Source organism: Hemicordylus capensis, chromosome 2 (assembly GCF_027244095.1).
Source record: "Hemicordylus capensis ecotype Gifberg chromosome 2, rHemCap1.1.pri, whole genome shotgun sequence".
NCBI lineage: Eukaryota > Metazoa > Chordata > Lepidosauria > Squamata > Cordylidae > Hemicordylus > Hemicordylus capensis.
In genome coordinates this window covers 407,073,888-407,085,064 of record NC_069658.1, presented here as the reverse complement: position 1 = coordinate 407,085,064, position 11,177 = coordinate 407,073,888, and positions in this window count along the sequence as shown.

Below are 11,177 nucleotides of genomic sequence, written 5' to 3'. Positions count from 1 at the left end.
CCAGAAAAAAAATTCTGTGTTGGGGGGTAGTGGGGGCCCCACATTTTAAGTGTGCCTTGGAGTGAAAAAGGTTGGGAAACACAGTCTCCTAAAAGACTACTACAGTTCAATAGGACTTCCTCTAGCAAATTTAGTCAGTCTACTAGCCAGTGAGTTCCGTCACCATCTCCCTAACTTGGATTTGTAGATTCCACATTTTAAAAGGGGGGGGGACCTTTACTCACTTAGACTCTCAAGAGGGAGAGTCTAACCCAGGGCTACACAACTTCAGCCCCCCAGCTGTTTGTTGGGACTACAGCTCCCATCATCCAGTATTGGCCACTGTGGCTTGGTATGATGGGAGTTGTAGTCAAACAACAGATAGAAGGCTAAAGTTGTGCAGCCCTGATCTAGCCCTTTCCTTCTGTTCTATGGACTAGATCCAAGTCCTACCCCCCACACCACACACAATTGCTATTAGCCATAGAATGGAAAATTTGGTATCATTACCAAATGATGGTCAACAGAGGTGATCAGTTGTTAAATTGCTGTTTCAGTAGCGGTTAATACTCTTAACTTAAGGCTATCAAGAGAATATGAGATGATTTGTATTTGCAGCATCAGCATGCACTATTTCAGAGGCAACTTTCTATCATATGTTATTTCTTGTGTATACATAGCTTTTAATTCTCAATTATTATTTTTTAAATAACAATGTCATTGTCACAATTAAAAGCAGGAATAACATCCGGTCCTGGGGTCTCCAAAATTAAAACTACTCTAGAAGTTTCACAAACTGTGTGTGTGTGTGTGCGTGTGTGTGTGTGTGTGAGAGAGAGAGAGAGAGAGAGAGAGTCTCTGTCCTCATTTTTCATTTTTTGCTTTGTTAGGGAAGAATAACAGCATAAGGAGGAAAGAGGTTTAAAGTTTCATCAGGGAATGGAAAACTCAACCCAAGTCTCAGTATTATTTTGTTTTCACGAGAAAACAAAATCCTGCACTGAAGCCACTGTTCAAATAATTTTCTGACATTCTTTATTTAAAATCAACAAAATTGGGAATATGCAGAAGGTTTACCACACTTTTCTGCCCATATGTTTTGGCACTGAGAGAGATCAACATTTTGGAACCACAAAACTGGATGGCTGAACTACTGAGGATTGGCATGGGCGAGAGAGAGAGATCCCCCTCTTGCCAGCACAACTGTCATTCTCCCCAGTGCACCGGAATTCATCTGTTTTCATTCATTCCTTATCAAGTTACCTGCATTTGAGTCAATGCTTAAAATGTGTTTAGAGAAGAAAAAAGTGGTAGGTTTTCAGGAAATAGCAAGTCCTTTTTAACTGAGATAGAAATCATTTGGCAAGAGATGACTAAAAACTTCTACTTTTCAGTAGTTACAAAACCATGACCAAAAGAAAGCAAGTTAGGTGGGGAAGATACTAATAAAGGAGGGAGTTTTTTAATAAGTAAATAAAAATACAGTACTTTCTTTTCCCTTAGCAAATATGACACTACAGCTCATATTTAATACAGACAGATCTTATTGTTTCTCTGACAGATCCAGCTGTGTTACATACAATGAATTCAAAATTCAGCTACCTGCATATAGAGGAAAGTATGCCATACCAAAGGCTACCCTTCTTCCATATATGTTAGGTTTCTATGTGCAGGAAATTTCTGCTTAGATGTATTTAGATCAATGATCTCCCACTAACAGACTGAAGCGATAGAGGCGATTCTCACAATTGCCCTGAGTGGGTGGGTGGCAGTGTTCCCTCTAACAGGGATGCCCTGATGTTGTTGACTACAAGTTCCAGAATCCCCAGCTGCAATGGCCTTTGCTTGGGAATTGTGGGAGTTGTAGTCAACAACATCTGGAAATCCCTGTTAGAGGAAATACTTCGGGGAGGGCTCCAGTGAATTTACCTTCCCTGCAGATGAACCACAGCTTGGTGGTTGGAGCTGTAGTGACCAGCCAGCTAAACAGTTAACCAGAAGTGAACCCTGTCCTGACTGACAGGCTGGTGAACTCCAGAGCTCAGTCAATCAGCACACCAGGTGGGTGGGATCTAGAAAGCCGTTGGGAGGAAGAGAAGGTTCCATTGTGAGGAGAAGCAGGCTGGGGGTGAGAGCAGAATGTGTGGCCATGGAGTATGGCTGCAGAAGGAGGATGACTGAAGCTCTTGGAAGACAGAACTGCAGGGTCTTGATTCTCTACCAGGGTTTGGTGAGTACAACAAAAAGGAAGCCTGGGCTTTTTGCTTTGGGAAGTTTAGTCTAGGGAAAGGTTTGTTTAGACAAATTTGGCATTAGACTTTCTGTTTCTTTGGTATGTGTTTTGTATATCCCTGATACTGGTCTATGATGGTTTACCTGTAATGTACCTAAACTAAGAAAAACTAGCCGTCACCCATCGAGCCAGGGCGTTGCAAAAGACTGTAAGCTTTTAAAAGTGCTTTTGTATTTTCCTACATACCTGTTCCTTGCAACTGGGTAACCATAATTTTTAAAGAGTGCTACCTCAACATCATTTGGGGTGTTTTTTGAAGTATTCTAGTAACCTACTGAGTATTTTTACCTGTAACTAAAAGCTGAGAGAGCCTCAGATGGAAGCGTCTGTAGCATTTGAACAAAACTGTTTTTCTTTTTGTTCTTTTACAAACCTACCAGAAATACAGGAAAGTTTTAGGAGTAGCCTTTGCCAGAAAGTTCAGCAAGGATGATTCAGCATTTTTCCTTCCCCTCACAGAAGCTTGCATTGAGACAAAGACTACAGGAGTGCCCTCCATGCTCCCACATGAGCAGCCCAGCTCCATGAAGCACAGAGCAAGGTGAAGGGATCTGGGGCCAGAACTTGTTCCATCCTCCAGGCATCCCACAATGCAGTGTGTGACACTTTATTTATTTATTTATTTGGCACATTTGTATACCACCCTAACTCAAGGTCTCAGGGTGGTTCACAACAAACAAATACTAACAACAATTTAAAACAAATAATAAACAATCAAAAGTTTAAAAAATTAAAAGTTAAAAAGCTAAAAAGTTAAAAGTTAAAAAGCTTGGGTAAAAAGATAAGTCTTTAGACCCTTTTTAAAAGCCACCAGAGATGGGGAGACTCTTATTCCAACGGGAAGTACGTTCAAAAGTCTCGGGGCGACAACAGAAAAGTCCCATCCCTGGGTGGCCACCAAATGACATGAAGGTAGCCACAGACGAGCCTCCCCTGATGAACATAGTGGACGATGGGGATCATGCAGAAGAAGACGCTCTCTTAAATACCATGGGCCTAAGCTGTTTAGGGCTTTATAGGTTATAACCAGAACTTTGTATTTTGCCCGGAAACCTATCGGCAGCCAGTGCAACTCCTGTAATATAGGAGTAATATGGTCTCTTCAAGATGACCCGGAGACCAACCTGGCTGCCGCATTTTGTACTAATTGTAGTTTCCGGACTATGTACAAAGGCAGCCCCACATAGAGCGCATTGCAGTAATCAAGTCTGGAGGTTACCAGCAAGTGTACTACTGTTTTGAGATCATGAACTTCAAGAAACGGATGCAGCTGGCGTATCAACCGAAGCTGATAGAAAGCGCTTCTGGCCACTGCCTCAACCTGGGAAACCAGGGAGAGGTGTGGATCCAGAAGCACTCCCAGACTGCGTACCTGTTCCTTCTGAGGAAGTGTGACCCCATCTAGAACAGGTAGATCAATATCGCTTCCCAAGTGACGACCACGCACAATGAGTACCTCCGTCTTGCCTGGATTCAATCTCAGTTTGTTATCCCTCATCCATCCCATTACTGCTTCCAAGCAGGCATTCAGGGAGGATATGCCTTCTCCTGATGATGTTAACATGGAGAAATAGATTTGGGTGTCATCAGCATACTGATAACACCCAGCACCAAATCTCCAGATGATCTCTCCCAATGGTTTCATGTAGATATTAAAAAGCATTGGAGACAGTATGGAGCCCTGTGGGACCCCATATAAAAGCTCAGATTTTGAAGAGCAGCAGTCTCCAAGCAACACCATCTGGAATCTGCCAGAAAGGTAGGAGTGGAACCACTGCAAAGCAGTGCCTCCCACCCCCAACACTCTCAGACGTTCCAGAAGGATACTATGGTTGATAGTATCGAAAGCCGCCGAGAGATCCAAAAGGACCAACAGAGTCACACTTCCTCTGTCCATTGCCAATTGGAGATCATCCATCAGGCTGTCCAAGGCAGTCTCCACCCCAAAGCCCACCCGAAAAACAGTTTGAAATGGGTCTAGATAGTTTCCTCCAAGACCGCCTGGAGCTGGGAGGCCACCACCCTCTCAACCACATTGCCCAACCATGGGAGGTTGGAGATAGGCCTGTAGCTATTAAACTCTGAGGGGTCCAAGGCAGGCTTCTTAAGAATAGGTCTAATAATTGTCTCCTTTAAACAAGGAGGCATCCTGCCCTCCCTCAGAGAGGTATTTATAATTGCCACCAGGCTCTCCACAACAACCCCCTTGCCAGATAGTATAAGCCACGTCAGGCAAGGATCAAGCAGACAGGTGGTAGGACACACCGTTCCGAGCACCTTGTCCACATCCTCAGGAGTCACATGCGTTGCATTGGGGGAATCCCCCATCAGACGGGTGTCTCCTCAGGCTGAACTCCTTGGGCTGAACTCAGCAGCCGTGTTAAGGGAGCGAGTGCACCCTTAACCTCAGCTAACAGCCATGTTGTTTAGGAGGGTGAGGCAGGCAAGAAGTGTTGGGATCTGCGGGGATCCAGCTGGTTCTGACAACCAGCCTAACCCAGGCTGGGCTAGGCTTGTTGTGAGGACAGCATCAGTAGTAAAATATTAAAGTAAAGTATTAAAGTAAAAGTTTCTATTTTACTTATGTAGATTGGCTTTTATTCATTCATTCATTCAAGGGTATGTTTTCTGTTTGGTCAAATGAATGAGTGATATTTATTTATTTTTAAACATCAGCACTTCCTAAATTCTATCGCATATCATCAGACAAATAAGGTTAGGTACTGTTAATATTTCATGGCAACTATCAAATGTAGAAAAATGTTAAATACTGTTGCAGGTCACTTATCAAATAACTGTCATACACAAAGTTTCAATGTCAAATTCTGTAAGATGTCAAATATCAATTATGTATGGAGTAATTATATTTAGAAAACATTTAAAGATTATTCAAGATCAGACTTTGCAGAGGAGAATTCTGAGGTGAATTTGTGAAGAACTGAAATTCTAATAGCAGAGAGAAATTAAACAGCACTATGGAATCTGTGGCATCTTTCGGGCTGAGAGTTTGGCCATTTAGGCAGAGGGCAAATGGGGAAAGCCAGCAGCAGTTTCTGGATCTCGACATCCTTCTTTCTCCTTCCTGTTGGTTTCTCCTTCTCATGCTCCCCATAATGCACCTCACAACAAACCCTGTCCAAAATGTCCATACTTCATAACTTCTGCAGCTGACATGCATTAAGCAAATTTGCATCAGTTTCTCAATTTGCACATTGTATTCTTGTTATAGAATCAAGAAGGTATGCTTTTCCCCCCCCCTGGCACAGAAATTATGGCTGTCTGGCTAGAAAAAGTAGGAAAGCAATTCTTATTTCTTAAAGGATTCACCAATGGAAACTTAACTTAACATTGCTTATGGTCCACATTATGTGACCCACATAACCTTGTTGACCTATATCTATATGAGCTGTGCGCCTTCTGTTATTGACAACCTGCTCATAGGCAGAGGGGACATGGAACAGGACAGTGGTTGTTGATCTGGACGTAGGGGCAGTCCTTCAAGTATTCTGGCCTCAGATCACATAGGGCTTTAAGGATTAGAACCAGCACTTTGAATTCAGCCTGGAAACAAACAAACTGGTAATCAGTGCAGCTGGAATAATATTGGAGTTATATGTACCATGCAGGAAGCCCCACTTAGGAATCTTGCTACATTTTAATCTCTTTTTTATGCTTTTTAATTCTAACCATTGATTGTCTTCTTTTTTTAATTTAAGGTGCAGTTATCATGCTATATACATCTACAAGCCTTGTGCTTTAAAGTGCATATTTGTTACCAAACTCTCTCAATGATGAGATGGTCCAACTAATTGATAGTGTGCCACTATCTATGCCACTAATTAAAACAATCTCATTCACTCGGAGCAGATTCATGCAACCATATTTCTGGGAAAGAGATGTGAAACATCAGATTTGCTGGGCATTTTCCAATTTTCTTTTTCACCAGGATTTAATATGCACTAGGGCTCAGCCTTGGTATCTGCTTTCAAAACTACATCTAACTCCTGGAACATCTGAAGTAAGAATAAATTAACATATCAAGAAACCTGCAGTTTAAAATGAGAGTAAAGGTGCTTTCAATTTTCACTCATGCTCTAAAAAGTGTAGAAATTGCATGTTAAGGTGCCCACCTTAACGTCTATGTCATGTAAACTGTGCAGACTTTGTACAGACTTGAATATTATCCTGGCTTTAAAAATTAGTCTTCCCCTCACTTGGCCTTGGTCTTTCAGCTCAACATTGGGCTGGCAAGAGATGTGTCTAGGCAGAAATTCAATAGGTGCAGTTTCACCACAACTTGCTAGAGATGTCCCTAATCAATTTCCGCATAATCCATCTCTACAAAATAGAGTGCTTCTCCAAACTGCTACCTGATAAATGTCCAGGAAGAAATAAAACAGGTCAACAGCTTCACCTAGCACTGCTCCAGCAAACCTTTCTCATCCATTTAGGCTGAGTTCAGTTCAGCAGAGTTTCTTGGCCCTCAGCCTGAAGTGAGGAAGAAGGAAGGATGACGAGTTTGCAACTGTTCCTGGCTTCATGTCCTGTTTTTCACTGCATTTCCTTACTTGCTAATGCAGAACAAAAAGATGAGGAACATCTCCTGGTTGTATTAGCACATGCTGACATGAATTTTGAAGTGGTTCAAGTTCAACCCATAAGCCCCTTAAAACTTACTTGTTTATAGAGAGTTTTTTAATGTGCTTTACTGCAGCCTGGTGGGTTTTTAATTTTAATTGGGTTTGTTTTCATTGTTTTTATTCTACATTGTGTTTTATTTGTATTCTTGTGTTAAAGTGTATACCGTATTTTATGGACTATAAGACTCACTTTTTTCCTCGAAAAATATCCGCCAAAATTCAGGTGTGTCTTATATGTTTTAACAGTTTAATATGTTAAAACTCTGAAAAACTGGATTAAAATTAAGGTGCGTCTTATAGTCTGTAGCGTCTTATAGTCCGTAAAATACGGTATTACTTTAGAGACTGTTCTCACAAGCAGCCAAGCCCAGACCTAAGCTTGACTGCCTGTGAGAACTGCCAGGATCCATGTGGATCCCCGCAGTGCCAAACCCAGCGCTGAAGCCCAGCTTTTAGCCTGGGTTAATGGAGCGAGTGCACCATTAACCCAGGCTCCAAGATTGTGTGTCAACACAGGCTGCTTGCAGCCCATGCTGACACAGAGCACCTAGAACACCGGTCTCCCGGAGCAATCCCCCGGCCTCCAGAATGCCGCATTGGTTGCCGCCATGGCAATGCTGTGCGTGGCGGCAGGGACATCTCTTATTTCAGCCCCAAAGTGCCTGTCCCTTAAAGCAGGGATCCTCAACGTTGGGTCCCCAGATGTTCTTGGACTTCAACTCCCATAATCCCCAGGCCCAGTGGCCTTTGGCTGGGGATTATGGGAGTTGAAGTCCAAGAACATCTGGGGGCCCAACGTTGAGGATCCCTGCCTTAAAGGACACCACTTGTCCTTTATTTTCAGCTAATGGGGAGAACCTATGGCTCAGATCAAAGAAGTTATTTTCACTAATAATGAAATAAAAGTGATGATCATGAGCTTCAACTCCTTTCCCTTCTCCCTTCGTACCAGAGTACTGTGTTGTTCTGGTGGGCTACAGGCTTAGGCTGCCAACAGTCCTGTATTGGGGACATTAACAAAAACATTAACAGCCACCAATGATTGGCTAACTTACCATTCTCGAGGTATCAGAATCATGAAAATCATGCAAGGATTATTAGATAACCTTAGTCAGGTATAAAACCTGACTAACCACGCTTCTTTTTATAGAAAACAAAATTATGTCACACCCAGCTCAGCTAACCATTGTTATATCAATAAGCAGAAGAGAAGCACTCTAAGTTGTAATTAGTTAAAGCTGTACATGATTAAAACACATACAGCACTAGGGGTGTGTGAATCGATTTGGGTACAAAACTATTTGTACCCAAAACTCCCTGTTTGGGTCAATTGGTGGACAAAAAAAAAAATCACCCCTGTGCTAGCTGGCCAGATTCAGGTATAAAACAAATTACCCATCTTTTGGACCTGAAAAATTTGTAGACTCAAACCTCCATTTTGTGTCGCTCTCTCACTATCTCCATTTTCTTTCAGGAAATTCTTTTGAAAATCCTGCCCTCCTAAGCTTCAGATTGGTGGCTTACAGTGTCTGTTAAGTGGCTGGCGATTCCCCCCTGGTTCCAGATTGGCTCATTTCCATTCAAATCTTGTGTTACCAGGGGGTGACTGACTCAGGGGCGTAACGAGGTTGGCGTGGGCCCAGAGACAAAATTTTAAAATGGGCCCGTTGCTGATACACACACACTCACTTCACATTTGACTTGCCTTTGGGGGCCCCTCGAGGCGTGGGGGCCCCCAGGCAGCTGCCTCCCCTTGCCTAATGGTAGTTACGCCCCTGGACTGACTCCAAATTGGCTAGGAGAAGGGTCAAAGAAAGGGGTGTTCAATGGAGAGATTTTCAAATGTACTTAAGGAGGCACCCAGCCACCATTCTGCCTTTCTGCCTCATGGGAGAAAAGAGAGAGAGAGAGCCAGAGGAACATTGCTTTGCCTTGCCTTCCTCCTGCCTGGAGTGGATTTGCTTTTTGTTCCTCCTTTCCTGATTGAGGAGAAGAGAAGGTAATTTTTTCACTCCACTTCCTGCTGCTGAGAGAATCACTGCCTGTGCCTGTTGCATGTGCGAATCGATTTGGGTACAAAAGAATTTGTACCTGAATCAATCTTTTTCAGTAGGTTTGTGGACAAAACAAATCTCTCCTGTGCTAGCTGGCCAGATTCAGACCCAAAACAAATCGGGGGGTGATTCAATTTGGGTACAAATCGAATTGAAAAAATCGATTCGTGCACATCCCTATACAACACTGCTACTCAGGTGACTGATTACCCCCACATGCTCCTCCTCTCATGTCCCTTATTCCGACAATGGAATGTTGGCACCCTACTTCTCAGTAACTTCTTCCAAGCTTTGCTGAAGAAGAGAGTGGGATGAAAAACAGCAAGCTCTAGCCACGGGCCCTTGGACTCCAGAGGTGCAACTAGGTAATTTTGTAGCCTGGACCTAATGGCCTTTGCCCGCCTCCGCACTTTATGGAGCAATTATACATTTATCTGTGATCTAGCTAATGTGTTTTATCAGTAGAATACCAGAGAGGTCCCATCTGCCTACAAACTAGGCTACTACGGGGTACCATCAACATTTTGTGGACTCTCACAGAGGAAAGACACTGAACTTTTACATCATGAGGTCTGCTGTAGTTTTGTGCACCTGTTGCATTTGATGGCCAGACTACACATTCCAAGTGGTTCTAGGATTTATTTAATTTTAAAGCAGCAACCAGAGAGAGTTTCAGCTTGAGTAGGATCAGCAGGTGTTGGGCTGCATCTTTCCTTCCTGGGGGCATGGTGGGACTTCATACCTTTTCATTATGTTAGAGAAAAGCAACTGGGAACTGGTTTTGAACAAATAAATAGCAACAAAAGGAGTAAACCACCTCCCCTCCTATCCCACCAGTTGGTCCTCCCCTCAACCTGAAGCTACCTGTGACTTCTTGGAATTTATTTATTTTTAATCGTGAAGAAATACAATCAGAGTTCCATGTGTGTATTCCAAATTTGGCCCTCTAGTTCTTCTGGTTGAGATGAGAACAGGCCATGGTGTTGACCTATCGCCGAATAAGCATCATACCCCTACACACACACACACACACACACACACACACACACACACACACACACACCGTGACACACACAGTATTTAACATTTTTAATTTAACAGTTAAAATTAAATTATCCAGAAACCAGTGTTTAACAGTTTCCCCTTTTTTCACATCTTTTTCTAAGACTCTGCTCTTTAGTGAATCCCCATATTTCTAATTGCCCTAAAACCTAGTTTCTACTGCACATTTTCCCTAGTACTGCACAAGAATATATCCAGATGTGCATAATTATTTTGTTTACTCACCAGCCATTTCACAGGTTTCTGTTTTGGATGGGGAGGGGTTTGAAAAGAAGCTGGGATAGAGTATCAGTCATCCCTCCCCAGACCCAAAGCAACAAAAAAAACAGGCAATAAAAGTTGAAGCACCAGATCTCTCTTGGGATCTGCGTGACATAAAGTGCTTCAATAAAGGAGCCAGCGTAGTGTAGTGGTTAGAGTGCTGGACTAGGACCGGGGAGACCCGAGTTCAAACCCCCATTCAGAGGGGATCTGGAGCTTCAGCCTCCAAGCAGGAGAGATGGTCAGTGGCTGCCTGGCTGCCTCTCAGTCTCAGAATCTCACCTCACCTGCTCTTGTTGGGGCCCCCAGCCTCACGGTAGTAGCTCCAGTGACTATTGGCAGTGCTGCCTTTACTTGTCTCTCTTGCTCTCCACCTCCCTCCTGCATGCCGGTGGTGCCGCACCACGTTGCTCATAGGGCTTCTGGAGAGGAGAGCGCTTGGCATGGATTCTGATACTGACATGCCAGCACTATGTCATGTGTGCACAGTGTGCGCACCGCACAGGAGTTGGAATGGTCAGACCACAGAAGCCGTGGTCGATTGAGGCTCAGCAGCCCTCTTGGTGCAGCAGGCCCCACTGCCATGCCTGAGTAGATCAGGTAGCTGGCAGGAGACTGCTACTCACTGCCTGTCGTGCACGATGTGACTCATATACAACCGTTCAGCACGGCGTGGGCGGGTCAGTGATGGCAGGACACTGAAAGCACAATTTGGTGGCCCTCAAGACCTGTGGGTCCCAGACATCCACCTGGATGTCCAGGGAGAATGGTGCCACTGTTGGACCCAATCCTGCTTATGTTTACGTAGATGAAAGCCCCAGGGAGATCTAATCAATGGGTTTTCCATCAGTAAGTTTTTCAATGTTTTGCTGAGGGGTTGGGAAGAGA